Here is a 21,142-nt window from a genome sequence, read left to right on the forward strand (position 1 = left end):
GCATACACCATTTACATATATGATATTTAGGTGACACAGACTGAGGGTCTATTAATTGTCCCTCAGTAGGACACAACACTTTAGTCTAGAGCATTCTCTTTTGTTCTTCCAGATGTTTCTGAACTATTCTGCACACTTCTTCATTGTAGATGGGACCGTGTGGGCTGGGGACATAGCTGTGAACTTGGGACTAATCACTTTCTCATATTGGACTCAGCAGATGGCTCTTGGGAAAAATGACTCAGAGTCCCCCGCCAAGGGAAAATGGACATGGTATTACCAGACATACAGATGATCATGTGACTTGTCCACTCTTTCTGCCAAGCCCTAAAATTCCAAGGGAACCCATCACTAAGCGACAAAGGTAACTGTTTATCAAGTAAAGACCAGAGCATAAAAATCAAATCAGAAATGTCAGTTTGCGACTGGCAAAATGGTTCAGCAAATAGCATGGTGGAAAGAGAGAACCAAGCCACACAAGTTGTCCTCTGATCTTCACATTCATTTATATACACTCCATACGTGTGCACACACGCTCACACACACACAAAATAAATGCAATAAAATGTTTTAAGAGATATGTGGATTTTTGTAATAAGCCACACTCGGTTCTTGAGAAGTGAAATCAAACGGAGTATAAACTGTTACAGTACTCTAACAGCTGCATAAAGCTCACTCCCACCCCTCTCTCTTACACACACACACACACACACACACACACACACACACACACACCACATGGATGGCTCATGGGTCATACCACCAAGTAAAACATCATTTACCTTATCCAACCAGAGTGATCTACTTTTATTAAGCTTAAGAAAATTGTTCTAATGAATGATTATTTTTGGGGGGTACAGCTTGATATTATATGTAGGACAAAGAAGTTCTTGATCAGAGGGAAGATGGTCTGAATTAATTCCCAATAAGCTTGAGTCTTTCACCCCATATATTCATATTCTCTCCCCCACAAATACAGTTCTCACTATGTAGCCCTGATTGGACTAGAACTCTATGTAGACTAGGCTGGTCTTGAATTAGCAGTGATCCTCCTGCCTCAGCATCCCTGTGCAGGACTGTCAATACTTATAACACGAATCTTTATACGTTTCCTTCAGGTCATACAAAGGAACTGCTCACATACTGCAATCATTCTATTATAGCCATGGTAACTCAGTTTTGAGCTTTCAGTTCTTCACAGGGTGTGAGCATCTGAATTAAGCAGAAACTATACTCTAAGGAGTGACATCCAGCACCCATGTGCCCCAATTTCCTGTATCAAATATTGGTAGAGGGGGAAATATAGCTGTTCTAAGTCCATGTGCTAGAGATTATGAAACAATTTAATAAGCTTGATGGTCTAGTCATTAGTTAAAATAGGTATTATTGTCTTTTTGTTTGTTTTCGAGACAGGGTTCTCTGTATTGTTTTGGAGGCTGTCCTGGAACTCGCTGTGTAGACCAGGCTGGCCTCGAACTCACAGAGATCTGCCTGCCTCTGCCTCCTGAATGTTGGGATTAAAGGCATGTGCCACCAACACCCGGCTAAAATAGTATTGTCTTTTTAGCCCTGAAATTCTATCTTTAAAGTATTTACTGTAAGTAAATATAAGTTCTGCCTTAAGGGAAATTTTATAATCATCATCTCTGCCACATAAAAAAAATGTCCTCAGTTTATGCTGATGGGTTTGTGAATTTGTTGTGTTGTTTTATTCTACCTGCACCTATGAAATACTTTGTTCTGATTTAAGTTTATGGAACTCACTCCAGCTTACTGTGTCCATATTTGTATGTTTTGAGTTTTCATGGCAAAATGTTGGTATCATTATAAGTGAGGGTTTGGGGTCTGAGACATGGCCAAGTGTTGGGGGGGGCGCTTGCTTTGGATGCACAAAGAAAAAGGAGAAGGGAAAGAGGAGGAAAGGGGGATGGGTGAGGAGAGGAAGGAGAGAGGGAGGAATGGGAGAAGAGGAAAGGGAGGAAACAGAAAGGAAAAATGAAGTTGAATTAGATCCTTGGTCCACAGTTTAGAATGTAAGAGAGTTAGGGCCAAACACTTAGTTTTGTGGTGCCTGGTTATATTGTGGCTGTTGTAAAAATTATAAAACAGGGATAATCATTAACTCATGGAGTCACTGTGAGGACCAACTAGGGAATCCTATGTTCTCTAGATTTCTGGTGTGGTTTCCCTTTGTTGGCTGCTAGTATGGGAGACTTCCTTCTGTATGAAGCATCACAGATGCCCTTGACCTCAGAATTGATGGTTGTCTAGTCTCTAGAAGCACGTGCAAAAACTTACATGGCTGTTTTAATCGCATATATGCAACTAAAAATTAAATGCTCTGGGAAAACTACGTAATCGAGCCTGGAGTCTCCTTCCTCCAGAGATGATCAGGAATGGAGTCGTTCTGATCTTAGCAGTTCTGAGGCAGAATGGTCTTTAGTTCTCTTTCTCTGTCTGAGTCACATTCACAGACGAGGCACACAGTTTCAGTGTGCTGAGGCCATAATCAACTTCTTCATTTCCTTGGTGACAACCTGAAGTCCTAAGAGAGGGCTTTTTTTTTTCCTTCAATTTGAAGTCCGTAAAAATGACAAGCCACTCCACATCATTGCAAAATATCTCATCAATGCACATGCCTGGGCAAAGAGAGGAGCAATCAGGAAGCCGTTGGAAGGGAGAGGGCCGTGGGAAGGATGAAGAGGTCTCATCTTTTTTTGGTAAAGAAGTCCCACTTTGCTTTGCAAGACAAGACTTGTGCTTTGAACTGATCTAATTGCACTGAAAAACTCAAAGGCCTGTTTTGTAATGAGCTGAACTCACACGGGGAAGACCTGCCGTGTTTATCATACCTACTATGTGCTGAACCTTGTCGAGGGTGGAATCTCATACAGTGCTCAAACATTGCTGGGAAGTGGACACAGTTGCTGTCCCTTTGTGGCTGAGGTGATGGCAGCTCCCACAGATGGTGTTCCCAGAGTGGGCTACAGAACTAGGGAGGGTGACCCGAAGGAGGCAACACCTGACCAGGGCCTCAGAATCCAATGTCCTGACATTTTCATTACTGCTGAGCTAGTAGCAGGGAGGAAGTGGAGAAAGAAATATTTATAAAACAGACTCGCTTTGAAGGAAGTTTTTTTGTTTTGTTTTGTTTTTGTACCAGCTTGAGTTTGGATGGTACTAATATTAACATTTTATTAACACAACCAAAGACAGCTATGACTAAATTTTAATGAACCCTTTCATTATGGGACAAGAAGGGGACATAAGGAAGCAAAAAGCAGTTAAATATATTGAAGGAAGGGATTACTTGTCTCTCTTATTTAAAAAGACCAAGCTTAATAACCTGAACAAAGTATATTACTGTCCTGTTATGTAATGTTTTCTAATTTACCATTTTAACTTTATTGCTGCTTACTTACCTATTATATTTTGCAGTAACAGATATTTAGCCTTAGGTATTGCATATGCGAGGTAAGTTCTCTGTCAATGAGCTATGCCCCTAGATCCAGTATTTTAAATTTAGAAGGCAATATTACAGACAGTGCTCATTTGGAAGATCTGGGTTTGAGTTTTAGCTCCAGAGTTGCTGTGAGGTTGTCTCTGAAGTTTGCATCACACTGTTACATTGATGGGGGGAGGGGTTTGAGACAGGATTTCTCTATGTAACCCTGGCTGTCCTGGAACTCGATTTGTAGATCAGTCTGGCCTTAAACTCAGAGATATGCCTACCTCTGCCTTTCACGTGCTCGTATTAAAGGCATGTGCCGCCACTGCCCAGCACACTGTCACATTTAATTGAGCAGAATTATAAATACCTATCCAGTCTGATTCCACTGTCCACTCACTTACACCCCTCACAAACAACTGTTCACTCATAGATTATTCAATTTTTGATTCAATATGAATTTAATGAGAACTGGGCAAACCGTGACTTGAGACATGTCACAACTAACCTGACCTCCACTCCTGAGGAGCCCACAGCAGAGGCAACGAGATTCAGGAACAGAAAGTCATGCAGTAAGATATGGTGAGAGCTTTGCTGATATGCTACTGATTGTGGTGCTCAGAAAGAAGAGGTCATGTATATCAGTGGGAAGTGAATACACAGACACCTAATGGCAAAGAGGTAAGGTCGCAACAAGAAATAAGTGACAGCTGGGTTAAGTCTTGGTAAAGTACAAGTCATTCTCCCCAGTGCATTGAGGTGATGCCGGTGTGGTGATATATCTTTTATAATTTATTAAAGCTTGCCTGAGGATTCAGAAAGCAAAGTCAGCAACAAACTATAGAGGTCAGTGGGTGCTGACACACCTTTAATCCTAGGATTCAGGAGATAAAGGCAGATGGATCTCTCTAAATTCAAGGCCACCCAGGGATACATTAGAGTTAGTCAGCCTAAAAGAGAATTAGAGCTCACACCTTTAATCCCAGAACTCATGAGAGGTATATAAGACAGGAGCAGGGTCTCAGTATTGAGCACTCATTCTCTGGCCACATTGAGGATAGGAAAACCTTCAGTCTCAGGATTCTCCAGCCACTCTGAGGAGAGGCAGGAGGATCAGCCCTTTCAGTCTGAGGTAAAAGCTAGGACTGAATACTTTGCTTTTCTGATCTTCAGCTTGAAGGTTGAACCCCAATATCAGTCTCTGGGTCCTTTTATTTTTCGTGTTCCATGACAGGAAGTGTGTTCTAATTTGGGGAACCCACTTAAACACATGGTTGATAAGGTATTGGAAAGCAGTAGTGTGTCATGAGGTTTGACTGAAGCAGAGATACACCTAGAGATGGAATAGATGCAAGGTTCTGCATGCCTTTGTAAGCATTAAGATTTTAAAAGCCAGAGAGACAGCATGTCTGCTATGAGATTGTGCCTTCTATAGATGACAGGGAAGCTGTACCCAAGTGTGGTGGTTTGAAAAAATATGACCCTCAAAGGGAATGGCACTATTAGGAGTTGTGGCCTTGTTGGAGGAAGTGTGTCATTGTGGGGGTGGGCCTTGAGGTCTCTTTTGCTCAAGCTTCCCACAGTGTGACAGCCCGTCAACTTCCTGTTGCCTCTGAGTCAAGAGTCCCAGCTCCAGCACCATGTCTTCCTGTGTGCTACCATGCTCCCTGCCATGATCATACGGACTGAACCTCTGAAACCGTAAGCAAGCTACCTCAAAGAAATGTTTCCTTTACAAGAGTTGCTGTGGTCATGGTGTCTCTTCACAGCAATAAAAAGCCCCGGCTAAGACACCAAGGAATCTCAACAATATGGCTGCCTAAACAAGACCTGAACAAAGACAACACCAGTAGACATGCCAACATGGATGGTGGAGAATCTTGTAAGGCCCATTCCTAAATGAAGAGCTATGGGCAATCAATGGCTGTTGAGAGAGGGAGAATCTGTCTTCTCTAGGGATGAACTTCCTGATGGGTACTCAATCCCAAATGGCCAACCCTAAGCAGATATATGCATGAGAAATACTAAATGGACTCAGCAGGTTGTATTTATATATACACATATATGTATATATATATAAACAATAATAGCTATAGATGAGGTCATGAATTTGAGTGGGAACAGGGAAATATGGGAGGTGTTTGAGTTTGGGGACATAATGAAAATATAGTACTCATGTATGAAATTCTAAGAGTGAAATAATACCCTTCTAAAGAGGAGGCTTGTGAAACTCATGAGACAATGTATGAAGATCCACCATGATCAGCAGTTCACTCTGTAGCTCACTCTTTCAATATCATTTATTCTTACCTCAGTAGGATATATATATATATATATGGTCCAAGTGTGACTGAAAAAAAAACCCACAACTCTATTTGCTCTACATAACACCGTCCTTGCCCTCACCCACAAAAAAGGAAAACACAAAGGAAATTAACTAGCAAAGAAGCTTAGGAAGATTCCACCTTTCCCAGAAATCTTATGTACACAAAACATGCTTTTGGAGCTGGGTGGTGGTGGCGCACACCTTTAATCCCAGCACTCGGGAGGCAGAGGCAGGCGGATCTCTGTGAGTTCGAGGCTGGGCTGGACCGACAGCCTCCAAAACAATACAGAGAAACCCTGTCTCGTAAAACCAAAACCAAAACCAAAAACCAAAAACAAAAAACATGCTGTTGGAGAAGGACCCTAAAAAGAACAAAACAAAAGGTTAGTTAACAAAGTAACAAAATAGCAGGATCATGAGAGGTTGGGATGTTTATGAACTGCTGGTGAGAAAGTGAAGCAGCATGGTCATCTTGAAAAATAATACAGAAGTTCCTCAAAAGAAAGAAAGAAGTGAAGAAGTGTAGAACTGCCATGTGACATAAAAATTCCACTTTGGGTCAAATATCCAAAAGAATTGTAATGAAAACCTAAACACGTAGTTTGGTATCCTTATTCAACGTTGCAGCATCCATCCCAACAGCCCAGTGCTGAAAGTCATCCAAATGTCCATCGAAATAGATAAAGGAAAAAGCAAAATATACACATACAGTGGAATATTATTCAGCCATAAGAAGGAAGAACTTCTGATGCATGTTACAAGTTGGATGACCCGTAAGGACAACAAGGCATAGCATAAAGTGTGTTATGACACCGCTTGCATGAGGCCTCTGGAATAGTCAAATTCATAGAAAAAGACTGGGTGGGATGTTGTTTTTCCATCCACAGAAGCTTGCTTTAATCTGTTGTTTTATCCAGCAAATGCAGCTCTGCGGTTACTGGCCTGTTCTCTGGCATTGACCTGCCTGCTTAGGCTAATGCCTGGTGGGAATTCTGTTTCTGAAGGCACTGGCTATATAACTGTTGACAAACATAGCTTTTAACTAAATCTCTACCATTCTCTTTATCAATAAGACTTGGGAGTCAAATGCTGGGGTGAAAACCTGCTGGCTTAGGGAGGTTGAGTAGCAACTAGATGGCCTTCTCTCTTTGCTGGGATCTCAAAAAGAGAGGTTCTACCTACTCCCCCCAAACAAAAGAACCCACGCTACACTAAGTCCCTCCCTATTACTTCCTGTGTGTCCCTATCATCCTAGAGACACCCCATGACTCTCTATGATTATTTTCTGTTAACTAGTTGCTAACTCGGCCTCCTGACCCAAGGATGATTTTATTTAATGCAAACACAAACTTGGGGTTCACAGTGTGATCAAATATCACCCAACAATGGGAGTTGCCAGGAGTTAGGGGAGGAAGAAATGAGATGATGTCATCTAATCAGCATCGAGAAAGGTTTATTCAATGTGAAATAGTCAACCCTTCTGAACTTAAAATTGCTAAGACGCACCATAGTAGATTAAAAATTCATTCAAGGAATGGATGAAAAATGGGCATCAGATAAGAGAGTTTTAAAGCTGGTGTGTTGGTGCACACCTGACATTCTAGCACTCAGAGACTGACAGGGGAGTTGTGAGTCTGAAGCCAGTCTGGGCTGGAAATGAGATCCTGTCTTAAAAACAAAGGTTGGAGAACTCACACAGTTAATAGCACCTCTTTAACACAATAGGGTAATTAGGTTTAATCTCAAGCAACACAGAGAGAAAGAAAAGAGACAGAACTTTAGTAAATTTGAAAGACCAAACTTTATAAGTTCTCTTAATATAAGGCCCATCCAGACCATATTACCAGTCCCAGCTCTCCTCAGACTCTAATCCCAGCTGACACAAGGACTTTAGATCTTGGGTTCTCATTCAGTTTCCTGATCCTGGGAGATGAAGGACCTGGTAAACTCTTGTTTTACACAAGTTTCCTAAAATCTCAAGCGGAATTAAGCATTTCTCTTGTAAGGAAGATTCTATCATTGCTGTCCTGACGCTCTGTCCACTCAGAAAGAGTTCAGCTCACATTCTGTCTGCACACTCCAGGTCTCGCTGTATGACTGCCACCAAGTTTAGTTACAACACAGGCCTGCTTTACATACAGCTTTACTCACAAATTATGGCAAAAAACTATAAACTCCTCAAAGTAGAGAGAATGTCATAATCTTTAGATAGTATTCTTCCTGCTTCTCATACGGTGAAACCTAAATGTGTATTTGTTAGAATGGATGTTAAAATCATGAGCTACATTCATACTTAAATAAATTAAACAGATATATTTTCTTAGGCAGTCCAGCATAACTTTGGATATAATGATTTCTAACTAGTGTCTTTATTAAATTTAGCTGGAAGGAAGTGGTTGCATTAACATGCTACATATTTCCTTTGTGCTAGGCAATGCCCTTGGTAATTTGCATAAATAACATTACTCATTTAAATGGAATAGTATGAGTCACATGTAAACATTATCATACAGTTAGGATGTGCAAATCAGATATATTATGTTTATCAATTTAAAAACGGCCATTAATCTAATTTTGCTACCCAAGAGTTCATTCCTTGGAATCCCAAATTTATGTTTTGATCTTCCCAATCACATTGAGAATACTAAACTTAGAATATTGAATACACTGAATACACAACTCACATATTCTCCAGTAAGTTATAGTGATACAACAATACTGTTTTAAATACACCTACACAAATTGGTATGCCTGTTCTCAAGGTGATTTTCATCCACAAAGGGAATGAATTCCTCCAGAAGAAGCATCCTCCCCTGGTATCTTCTTTTAGTATCAAGAGCATGTTTTGCTTATGGTAGAGTCATATGGCTGCTAAAATATGCAATTGGGAGCACCAGAAATATTTCTAAATGAGGAAAATTGTTTTATTTGGAAGATTTTGACTGGTTTTTTTTGTTATTGTTGTTGTCATTTTTGTTGCTCCTATTATTTGTTTTTACTGAAGTCATTACTGGGAAATTTTCTTCCAAAAATACTCAAGGGCTGGGGAGATGTCTCAGTCAGTAAAATGCCTACTGTGTAAACATGAGGACAGGAGTTCCAATGCCTGACACTTCCATAAAAGCTGAGGTGGTGTGAGTCCTTAGAAAGACAGATGGATCCCTAGCTCAGTGACCTGCCGAGGTAGCCAATCAGAGACCAGTGAGAAACATCATCTCAAAAGATAAGATGAGGGTAATAGTGGGGGACTTCTCACACTGACTTCTGGCCCCCACATGCATGCACACACAATTGCATCCATGTTCATCCACATATACACACATACAGTACCCAATGCACCCCCAAAAGAAAATAGAAGTAAATAAATTAAAATGGTGGAAAATGTGGTGGAATTATTTAATGTTGAGACTCACAGCTTTACCTCAAGTATTATTTGTATCAGTGAAGGCATGACTCAACAAGTGGAATTTAAAAGACACAGCCTTTATCATTATTGCACTACAAAAAAGATTTCACAAGAATGCATATTTCATGTAGTCTCACAATGTTAGGTACACAGTAACCCTCAGTAAATGTCATCTTTTATATCACATCTTTATATGACATCTCTTTTTAGTTTATTATTTAAATTAGAAACAAGCTTGCTTCACATGTCAATCCCAGCTCCCTCCCCCTTCCCTCTTTCCTTGCCTCCCTAGCCCTTCCCCCAGCTCTCTCCTGCCTAATCTTCATTCCATTCCCCAGGGAGGGTAAGGCTCTCATGGGGCATCTCCAGAGTCTTTTCATTTCATTCAGGGCAGGGCCTAGGCCCTCCCCCAAGTATCCAGGCTGAGAGAGCATCCATCATTGTGGGATGGGCATGCAAAGTCCATTTGTGTGCCAGGTATAAATACTGATCTACTACCCAAAGGCCCCTAGGACGCCCAGGTCTCATCATTGACACCTTTTGTTGCTTTTGTTTTGTGTTGTTTTGCAATTTGGGGAGATCACACCCGGGACCTTGCACATGCTACACAAACCCTCTAACTGAGCTGTATCCTAGACTGACATTCAACATTTCTAATGGTGAGACTTGCTGAGTAACAGGATGCTACAGATACTGTTTATAAGTTGACTTCCACATATTTAAACATTTTCTCATATACATTTAACTTTTCAAAAACATATCCAGGTTATAGGTGTCATGAGTCACATGTTGTGGGGGTTGATCAGATGGCCCAGCCAGTAATGTGCTTGCAGTATAAGCATGAGGGGTTGAGTTGGATTCCCATTGTGGTGGTGAGCATCTGTACTAACAGTACTGTGGAGGTGGAAACAGGAGCCTCCCTGAGCTCTTGGCCAATTAGTCTTGATGAATTGATAATCCTAGACTCCATAAGACTCTACCAAAAAAAATGTGGTAGGCAACATTTTAGGGAGATAACTGTGGACTTCTCACCTTTGTATGCACACTTGGTCACACATGCATGACACAGACATCTGAAAATTACACTTCTTTTTCTTTTCTATTTTTTTCAAGAAAGGGTTTCTTTGTGTGAAATAGTCTTAGCTGTCCTGGAACTCAACTTGTAGACCAGGCTGATCTTGAACTCACAGAGATCTGCCTCTGCCTCCTGAGTGCTGGGATCATTTTTTCACTTCTTTGTTTTGTGGAAGGCATGCGCACCTCTCAGCATACATATGAAAGTAAGGACAGCTTGTGGAAGTTGTTTTCCTCCTACTATGTGGACCCCGAGGATTGAACTCAGGTCATCAGGCTTGTTGGCAAGACTTTCCCTGCTGGGCCATCTCACTGATAAACATGTTTTCTAAGATACATAGAGGATGCATAAATGCATCAGTACCAAATGTATCATACTCTAAAATTTAGATACTACCAAATATATACAGTACAGAGTAACTATTGCATAATGTGCATACCATGTTTCTGTTAACATTTCTAATTTTAAGTAATAAATAAGGCAGATCTTGGCCAGGAAATAAGGAACATTGAGCTTTAGACTTCTTGCTTGCATAGGCTTCTTACAAGGTCAAGAGAAGTTCCAGAAATAATTCACATGGAAAAATCCTTTTTCTTTCTGTGATTACATTCCCTCCTCACTTTTTGATCTTCTGGATGGCACTGGAAGGGCCAGAAGTATCCCAAAGATTTGGCTTAGATGACAGTGGACTTAGATACACATTTATCTCAGACTCAGATGACAGTGGACTTAGATACACATTTATCTCAGACTCAGTGGGATATTCTGGTGTGGATATCCATCATCTCTCTGTGTGTAGGTAATTACAGGCCTTCCAAGATAAAATTTCCGTGAGTAGTCCAGATGCCCAGACTGGAACTTATTCAGTTCTGTCATGTGATGAATGTGGAGACAAACAGGGTTGAGATGCTCAGAACCAGGAGTTTCTGAACTTGTCAAGAAGTTTTTAGTAGGAGGCATGAAATACTAAGTTGAAGATTTGGCCTCATTTTTCTACTAGACAAGATAGAACAAGATAGAATTGCTTTTGGGGTAAAAACATGTTTGGTAGTACATGCAAATAAGAACAACATGTTGTATTTTTCTAAAAGTGAGAATCCCAAAGTATTAAAATGTTCATAATTACTATGAGTCAATCTGTGAATATATGTTTGTGTATATACAAGTGTATCCTCTGCTTCTCTGGAGAATTTGAAAGAGTGTAAAAATGTTATGTGAAGCTATTTTGATTCACTAATCATGTCTACATATGTATATACACACATATATACACATACATATGTATTTATTATTTGGACTTGTTTCTATTCAATATAAGTAAAACAAATAAATAAAGAAGAAAAATCAGCTTTAGAAAACCCTGCATCCTCAAGAGAAAGGGTTCCCCCAGGATGTAAACTAAGCATTGTAAGTAGTAAAGGAAACTAAAAATTAATCAAATTTCTCAAAACATACAGTATTTGTGTACTCAATTTCTCACATCTAGGAGACCAAGCTAACTGTTATCAAATTCTACTATAATGAGTGTGGTGAGACACATCTATAATCTCAGCTACTGAAGAAAGCTCAGATGAGAGTCTAGTCAATTTAGCAAGAATCTGACTCAGAGAAAAAGTAAGAAAGATGGAGAGGTTAGATGTGTAGCTCAGTGGTAGAGAAGTTACATACATGTCTGAAACCCTGCATTTAATCTTTCGTTATCACATAATAAAATTCCAAATGTAGGATATATGGCTTTTGTCCCTATTTTTAATAAAAGAATATATTCATATAGATTACATTTAATATAAAATATTAAAGCTACAGATCACATTAATTATTAAATTTTATGTTTTTGAAAAATCTCATTTTCTCACTGGTCTCCCACCTGCTCAGTTCTCCCTCCACTGAAAGTCCCTCTACACACAGGTAACTGTGCTAAGCGCCTTGTAAAGTTTCTGTGCATACTATTAAAATATAAACTTGCTGTTTGTCTTAGTGCTCTATCTATTGCTATGAAAAGACACCATGATCACAACTCTTGTAAAGGAAGGCATTTACCTGGGGCTGGTCTGCAAATCAGAGGTTTAGTCTATTGTCATCATGGCAAAGAGCCTGTTGGATCAGACCAAGCATGGTGCTGGAGAAGTAGTTGAGAGTTCTAAACCTGCATCAGCAGGCAGTAGGAAAATAGAGCCATGCAGGGTCTGCTGTGGGCTTTTTAGACCTCAAAGCTCACTCCTAATGACTCACTTCCTCGAAGAAGGCCACACTTCCTAATCCTTTCAAATAATGCCATGCCCAAACATTCAAATCTATGAGCCTGTGGGGGTCATTCTTATCCTTTTGTGGCATTTATCACTCCTTACATCCTTTCTGCAGTTGAAAATTCCAGTGTATGATACATACCACATTTTATCTAACTATTGACCAGTTGATAAACATTTGGGTTGCAGCCTTTTGCTATTAGGAATAAGAATGCACAATGTGAGCTGGGCAGTCATGATGCACACCTTTAATCCCAGAACTCAGAAGACAGAGCAGGAGGATCTCTATGAGTTTGAGGCCAGCCTGGTCTACAAAGCAAGTTCCAGGACACGCTCCAAAGCTACAGAGAAACCCTGTATCAAAAGATGCACAATGTGAATTTATGTATAATCGTGTGCATTTTTTATAAACAAGTATTTCTAGTCTCATGGAGTGCATCTGCACAGAACCTCTAGGTCATATGATAATACTACAATCAGCTTTTTGAGGAACTGCCAGAGTTATGTTCCATACACAGCATCATTCTGCATTCCCTCCAACAAAGTACATGTGTGAATTTCAACAAATCTCACCAACAGCTACTTTTTAAAATGCCGTATCCTCTTTTAAAGACAAAGCAAGGAGGTATAACTAATACACTGTGGCAATCGCTATTTTATGTATCGTGGAGCCTGTCCTAGATAGCTTTATTTGTCAGTGAAGTACAGCCTGCCTAAATTGAGGGATTCCCTAGATCAGATTGATCTGTGGGGATTTTCTCAATTGTTGATTGATGTAACAGTGTTCAGCCCACAGTGGGAGGCACCATCCGTAGGCAGGTGGCTTTTTCAAGATCTTACAGTTGCTTCTGGTGCCCTGCTCAGAGCCACCTGAGCCCAGGGACTGCACAATACGGATCCCATCCCGGTAGGGTCCAGCCCACCCAGAGACTGCCAGCATCCTAATCCCTTTCTCCATCCATGGGACTAGGTAAGCATGGACCTGTTTCTGGCCCACCTTCCAGTGCCCTGCTTAGAGCCACCTGAGGACTGAGGACTGAACACTGGGGAACCCATCCTGGAGACTGCCAACGTCCCAGTACTAGTCCCGCCTCCATCCACAGGAAGAGGAATGCCATCAGAATATTGGACCTGCTTGCACCCACCAGAAGGGAATCTTGGTCCCATAACCACCAGAAGAGGATGAGACTCCTCCTGCACCCACTGGAAGAAGGTATGGGAAGAAGACAATATAAAAACACATTCAACAACAGAAAAACCAATATAACACCGCCAGAGTCTAGGGACTCTACACCAGCAAGACCTGAACATCCCAACACAGATGAAGCAGAAGAGAATGACCTTAAAAACAACCTCATGAAAATGATAGAGGACATCAAAGAGGATATGAGATAATCCCTTAAGAAAAGGAAGAAAAAGCAACCAAAAGAATCAACAAATCTCTTAAAGAAAGACAAGAAAAAAATCAAACCGATGAAGGAAACAGTTCAAGACCTGAAAACTGGAATAGAGACAATAAAGAAAACACAAATGGAAGGAATGCTGGAAATAGAAAATCTGGGTCAGGAACTACAGATGCAAGCATAACCAACAGAATACAAGAGATGGAAGAGAGAATCTCAGGTGTTGAAGATACATTAGGAGAAATAGATTCATCAACCAAAGAAAATCTTAAGTCCAACAAATCCCTAACACAAATATCCAGGAAATATGGGACACCATGAAAAGACCAAACCTAAGAATAATAGGTATAGAAGAAGGTGAGGAACCCTACCTTAAAGGGGCTGAAAACATAGTCAACAAAATCATAGAAGAAAACTTTCCCAACTTAAAGAAAGAAATGCCAATGAAAGTACAGGAAATTTACAGAACACCAATAGAGTGGACCACAAAAATGTTCGCTGGCCACATAATAATCAAAACCCCAAACATACAGAATAAAGAAAGAATAGTAAGATCATCTAAGGAAAAAGGACAAGTAACAGATAAAGGCAAACCTCTCAATGGAAACTCTGAAAGCAGGAAGGTCCTGGGTAGATATTCTTCTACCACTAAGAGACCACGGATGCCAGCCCAGACTACTATACCCAGCAAAGTTTTCAATCACTGTGGATGGAGGAAACAAGATATTCCTTGACAAAACTAGATTTAAACAATATGTATCCCCTAATCCAGCCATACAGAAAGTTCTGGAAGGAAAACTCCAAGCCAAGGAAGTTGACTACAACCAGGAAAACATAGGTAATAGATAATTCCACATTACCAACTGTCAAAAAAAAAAGGAGGTGGAAATTCACACACAATTCCACCACCAACAAATCCAAAACAAACAAGAAAGAGCAATCAATGGTCATTAATATCCTTTAATATTAATGGTTTTAAATCACCTATAAAAAGACACAGACTAACATAATGGATATGAAGACAGAATTCATCCTTCTGTTGCATACAAGAAACACACCTCAACTTCAAAGACACATGATACCTCAGAGTTAAGCTTGGGTAAAGATTTTCCAATAAAATGGACCCAAGAAACAAGAGCTGAACTCTGGAATCCAGCTGCAAAGAGGGAGGAGTGATGAGCAAACAGGTCAAGACCAGACTGGAGAAACCCACAGAAACAGCTGATCTGAACAAGGGGGAGCTCATGGACCCCAGACTGGCAGCTGGGAAACCAGCATAAGACTGTTCCAGACCCCCTGAAGAAGGATGCCAGTTTGGAGGTCTGGTTAATCTATGGGGCCTCTGGTAGTGGATTAGTATTTATCCCTAGTACATGAATGGTCTTTGGGAATCCAATCTACATAGAGGGATACTCTTTCATCCTAGACACATGTGTGTGTGTATGTGCAGGGTCTAGGCCCTGCTACAAATCATGTGACAGACTTTGAATATACCCCATGGAAGACTTCACCCTCCCTGGGGAGCAGGAAGGGGATAGGATTGGGGGTTGGTGGGGGGCAGGGGATGGGGAGGGAGAAGGAACTGAGATTGATATGTAAAAGAAGTTTGTTTCTAATTTAAATAAAAAAGAAATAAAAAGATCTTACAGCCACATTCTGCAGGTTTGTAACACATGAATTTTGGTAGAAGACATTTCAACTCCTCATGCCAGGGTCATTGCCACCTGTGAGCAGAACTTGATGACTTCCTAGGTATCCCTGAGTTTCATAAGTGTCTTTATACCAAATAACCAAATATATAAACATTTTCACTAGTGATACCTCTAGTTAAAGACAATGCTCTCTATTCACCAAGAAAATAATTGACATTTGACAGCACTTAAAATAGAATTATTAATCTACTACTACCCAATTGTGGGCATCAGTGAAGGTTACATTTCTGTGCACTCTATGGTGTAATAGTGAGCAGATCAAGAAATACTGAACTATATCCTGACTTTGATACTCACCATTCACTATTTGGAATAATTTATCACCTAGATCGACAGCACCACTTCTCATTGGAGTTGCTGTGTTCTCTAAATTCTAGAGAATTCTCTAATTCCTACTCCTTGCTGTGTTACTGTTTGATATTCCTGCCACCACCATTAAAACAAACATGGGCAGCAGAGAAAGATGATATAAGCAGGCAGGCACACCTATAATACCTAATCATAGACCCATGGACTCAGAAATTGAAAGCTTTCATCTAGATCCTCCTGTAACAAAGGCATGAATGGAGAGGTCAGGTGACTAGTTCTAAAACACATTCTTCCTAGACTGAATAGCTTCAATAGAGTGGGGGATTCTCTAGAAGTAGTTGTGCAACAAGGGGTCTTTATGGATGGACCCCAAAGAGAAGTCTACATGCTTCCTGAGAGTGAGCAAAAATAAATCTGGGGTGAGGATATATGTATAACCATGTAGTTACTTTTCCTATTGGAAGACATCCCTAGATTCCATCAAATTCTCAAAGAAGTTTATTTTTGTTCAGATAAATACTCAGCTTCCAGCAAAATAAAATACTTGATTGATTAGACTTATTAGAAATAGTCTATAAACATTAGCCAGCTGACTGTGTTGAATTTTCAACCAAGAAAATGAGTTACTATTTTTACTGGAATAGAAGAAAGAGGAGTCATCCCTAGAAAATAATTCTCTCAATTTCATGCTGCCATAAACTCCACCTCAATAGAGCCTTCCATCACCCTACTGCTCCAAGTCCTGGGTGAACTTCACAATGGTGTACCTGCCAAAGTAGCTCCAAGATGTTTGAGATCATAATTCCATTCCCTTTAGGAAATCATCTTTTGAATTTAACTTTACCATCTGATTTAATTAACAAGGGCTTAATGACAGTTAATAAATGATATACTAATTAAGCGATTTTTTTCTTTATTAATGTAACCAAACTTCTAGATGCTTGTAATTTTCATTAGTTCAATAAAGTAAGATGTTTTTAGTCTAGTCTATTTTATCTTACTTTACTGTTAGTTCAAGCACCCAGGAAACTCTCTAGTATATCTGGAACATTTAGAGGAAGTATTATTAAAAGTTGACCATGGGGCAGAAGTGTAGCCAGTCAGTACAGCACTTGGCTAACTTGCACAGGCCCAATCCCATCCCTAGCACCACTGTCACCACTGTCACCACCGTCACCACCTCCTCCACCTCCACCACCTCTGCCACCACAACCTCTGCCACCACCACACCACCTACACCATCACCTCACCTCCATCACAAAACTCTAGACTTTGAAAATAGTAGGGACATACTTTGGACCCAACAAATATGACATAATCAGAAACCAGCCACAACATAGAGGTGACCAAAAAACACATGAGAGGGCAATAAATCAAAAGAAGTTGCTAATGTTGCTAGGAGGATGGAAGACCCACTTTGAACAGGGAGCTTCCAATTAATAGCATCTGCTAGAACACTATTAGTAAAGGGGATGAAACATTTAATAAGACATTCATACATGGCACCAAAGAGGCATGGTGGAGCACATACACTTAGGAGGCCAAAGCAGTAGTTGCAAGTTTCAGATCAGCTTGAGCTTCATGGCAAGGCCTTGTTGAAGAAGGAAGGAAGGAAAGGGGGAAGGGGAAGAGGGAAAGAGAGGGGGTGAAGGGAATGAGGGAAGTTATCAAGTAGGAAATTGTTAGTATAAACATCAAATCCAGATCTCTGTCTTCTGTAGTTATTAAATATTTCATTTGGTGAGTTTTTAACAAAGACATTCAAATATGGCAGCAGTCTAGAGGCCCAGTGATGGACCCTCAGCCTTGGAAAGGAATGATTCCTCCAAGAATTAGGGCTGGCTATTCCACATACATGCAGGAGCGCTAACACATGTGTGAGTACATTTCCAAAACACATAAATGTTACCTGGAAACAATTTGCCTTTCACAGAGTGTTTACAGTTAAGGATTCACTTTACCAATGGAAATTCAAAACCATATTCCTAACAAAGCTGGGTCTTACTTGTGCTTCCCTCTCCCCAGATCCAGCAAAGAAAAGCTGCCTAACAAGGGATTGTAGATATAAATTAAATATAATCAAGAAAGAGCATAGACAGTCTTGTCATTTGTCTTCTCTGGCTTGCTAGACTGTCTCACTGGGAAAAGGTAGCTGTCTCATTCTGGAAACTACATGACAACTGAGACCAGCTAAGAATGAATAGAACCACAAGTGTGGGTACAGGAATTGAGAGTTCCTTTGGTAAGACAGGACCAAAGGGACACTTCTGCTTCACTACTAGGCATCCCGTTTTCACAATGAGCCTCAATATTTTAAAGACTTCAGTGAAACGCCAAATTCAATCTGTCTCTTACCTAGAGATGCTATTTCATTGTGCAGAGTGTTGCTTTTTTTATTAGCACAGGGAAGAGTCTAGGGAGAAACTGGACGCCTGAAGAAGAATATGCCTTGTTGTTACAGATTTCATTTTAAGCACATTCATGTTATGACTCAGTCATTAGATGAGATAGTAAGCACTTGTTAGATGGAAGTATAGAAGCTCAGCTAATGAAATGCTCATTTTTAATCTCTCCTGCCTTTATAGAAGCACATTTCATTTTTCTTGCTGCTTAATAATATTGTACATTATTTTATATAATTAATAAAAATAAATGTAATATGGCAAATTCAAGGCCAGGAGCCACTTGGCTCCAATTCAGGAGTAATTTTCAGTGATCACGAAGTTTTATTACATTGAAATGCACTTGCTCTGGATGATAAAATAGCCTTAGAAGATAAAACAAGAATTTCAGGAAAAATCATAAAGCAAATACTATAAAGATTAGGTTTGAACAAGAGAGACCTCTTAACTAGAAGAGATGATAGTTCATCAACCAGCATGATAATTCAATCTAAACTAACTTATAAAACCAACATATGCTTTTCATTTGATCAAATATAACTTCCCAAAAGGAAACCTCCCCAAAGTTAGGGTTGGGGCAGGGTCTTGTCTTTTTGTCTTTCCAGGAGAATGAAGGCATCCAGCTAAGGAATCTGAAGACCACTGGATAAATAAGACATCCAAAGGAAAAGGACAAATCATCCAGATAAAAGTTTCCTAAGAAACGAGTAAATTGTCCTATTAGTATATCACATCTCCAAGAGTTTAAAAATTTCATACATGTTCCTAAACATTTGTTTCAGCTGTTATCTACAGATATATAATTCAAATGGTCTTTTTGTAGTCTCAGTCCAATTAAAGACTAAAGCTGGTTTTGGAGTTGGAATGTGGCTCTCTCCATCTCTAAACCCAAGCATGCTTGCTGAAAAGAAAAGCCAAAGTCTCTGTCTCGTCAAAAGATCCACATGATATGGGATAGAAGAAAAGCCAAAATTGGGGACTCTTCTATTGCCACTAATCTCATAAGTCTTTGACATTATTTTGACTCTTTAAAACTTTTCTTAAGGTAGAAATATTATGTCAAAATTTATAAGATTTATATATATACATATATATTAAACTTTTTGTCATGACATTAATGATCATACCGAGTGCTAACTAATTCTATAAATAGGCACCATCTGGTTTCCTGTACATGAATTCGTGTGAGTCTCTATCAGTCAACTAGGAATCAGGTTTTTGTACTCTGCATGTATATAACAAATTATGGTCCTTTAACCTCTTTGAGGTCTGCTGTATACGACATTTAAAATGTGTAAGTTTTCTGCTGTGAACCATGACCATGCCTAACAGTGACCTTTGAAATCTCCAAAAGGATGATGGGGCCCCTCAATGATGATTCCAATGATGATACCTGGATTGTGGTAACTCCACTAAGCTGACAAATACCACCCAAAGATCTGCTTTGGACTACAAACTGTGTAGGATGATTTCAAGGTGGCTAGCTGAATGGTTCAGCCTCACAGTCTGCTTTAGCCAGGACTTGAGGTAAGCCATTCATTTTCCCATTACACAGATATTGGACAACAAATGATACAGCTAGCTCTCCCAGGACTTGACAATTATCTCATTCTTTTCAGAGTCCCTTAAAGATACTGTTGCCCCCCCCCAGACAACAGGAAGTTATTTTAAGAACACATCGCCATGAGGTGGAGTGGACAAATTTTGGTTGTTCAATTGGTTATGGATATTTGTCATTGTTTTGGGGGGTTGCTTACAAGTTGTTGTTGGTAATGGTCAGAAAAAAGCTGAACAAAGGAGATGGGCTTCAGAGATCTTATTCTGAATAGAAAAAAGGGGGAATATAGATATGATAGGATAAAAAAGTAGATTATTGAATCTATTTCTAAACCAAAACAGCAATTACTAGTCTTAAATATTTTACATTGGTATGGATTTTTTTGTATATATACAAAATTAAGGTTTTTTTGGTATACTTGATATATGTTTCTACTCTTATTTAATATATTTTTATATTGATACAAATTTGAGGTTATTTTTTGTTAAAACACACATTTCTACTTTTGTTCAAGGTATTGTACCCATACAGCTCGTTTAACAATATAGTGCAAATTTATAGTATTTGAAAGCTTTATTACAAACTATTTAGGATAATAAAGAAATGCAGGTTAGTAGTCACCTATTACAATCAAACATGTAGTCATTTTAGGTATATTTTCAAGGTCAAACTGAGATATATTTTAGATAGTCTTCAAACACTTCAGAGATCTACAGAATATTGCATTTAATATGTTTTAATAGCATAAGGTTCTTTTTTATTTCATTGAGACATGCTTGCCCCTGGCAGTACCACTCTACTCCAGAGAAGATGATGGGCATCGAACGAAGAAACTCCAAATGGAGTTTTCTTTCTTTGTGGTAAAAGTTAGCCACTGGACAAGAAACTGCCCTTGCCTCGACTGTTGACAGCATGCTGTCAAAATTGGACACGCAGGGCACAAAAGAAAGTGACTGCTGAACTTTGCCAAGACAAGGTAGAGCAGCCCTTCAGAATACCCTGCTTCACAGAAAAGTCTGTCAGATATTCTAGGCCTGTAGGCTGAAGACAGAGGCTCCAGTGTTACAGAGGAACCTTGAGTGACTCTCCAGGCAGCCAGCTGTTTCTGTCATTTCTCACATTTTTTAAAAGTCACTTGCTTGCACTTCCTGTTTACTCATGTAATATTATATCATTCTTAGGTCTCTGTTGGAGTTGAAGACTAGATAGTTATAGTTTTACTTTTTAACAAGTTCAGAAAAAAACACTCACAAAAGA

Source organism: Mesocricetus auratus, unplaced genomic scaffold, assembly GCF_017639785.1.
Source record: "Mesocricetus auratus isolate SY011 unplaced genomic scaffold, BCM_Maur_2.0 Super-Scaffold_100006, whole genome shotgun sequence".
NCBI classification, from domain to species: Eukaryota; Metazoa; Chordata; class Mammalia; order Rodentia; family Cricetidae; genus Mesocricetus; species Mesocricetus auratus.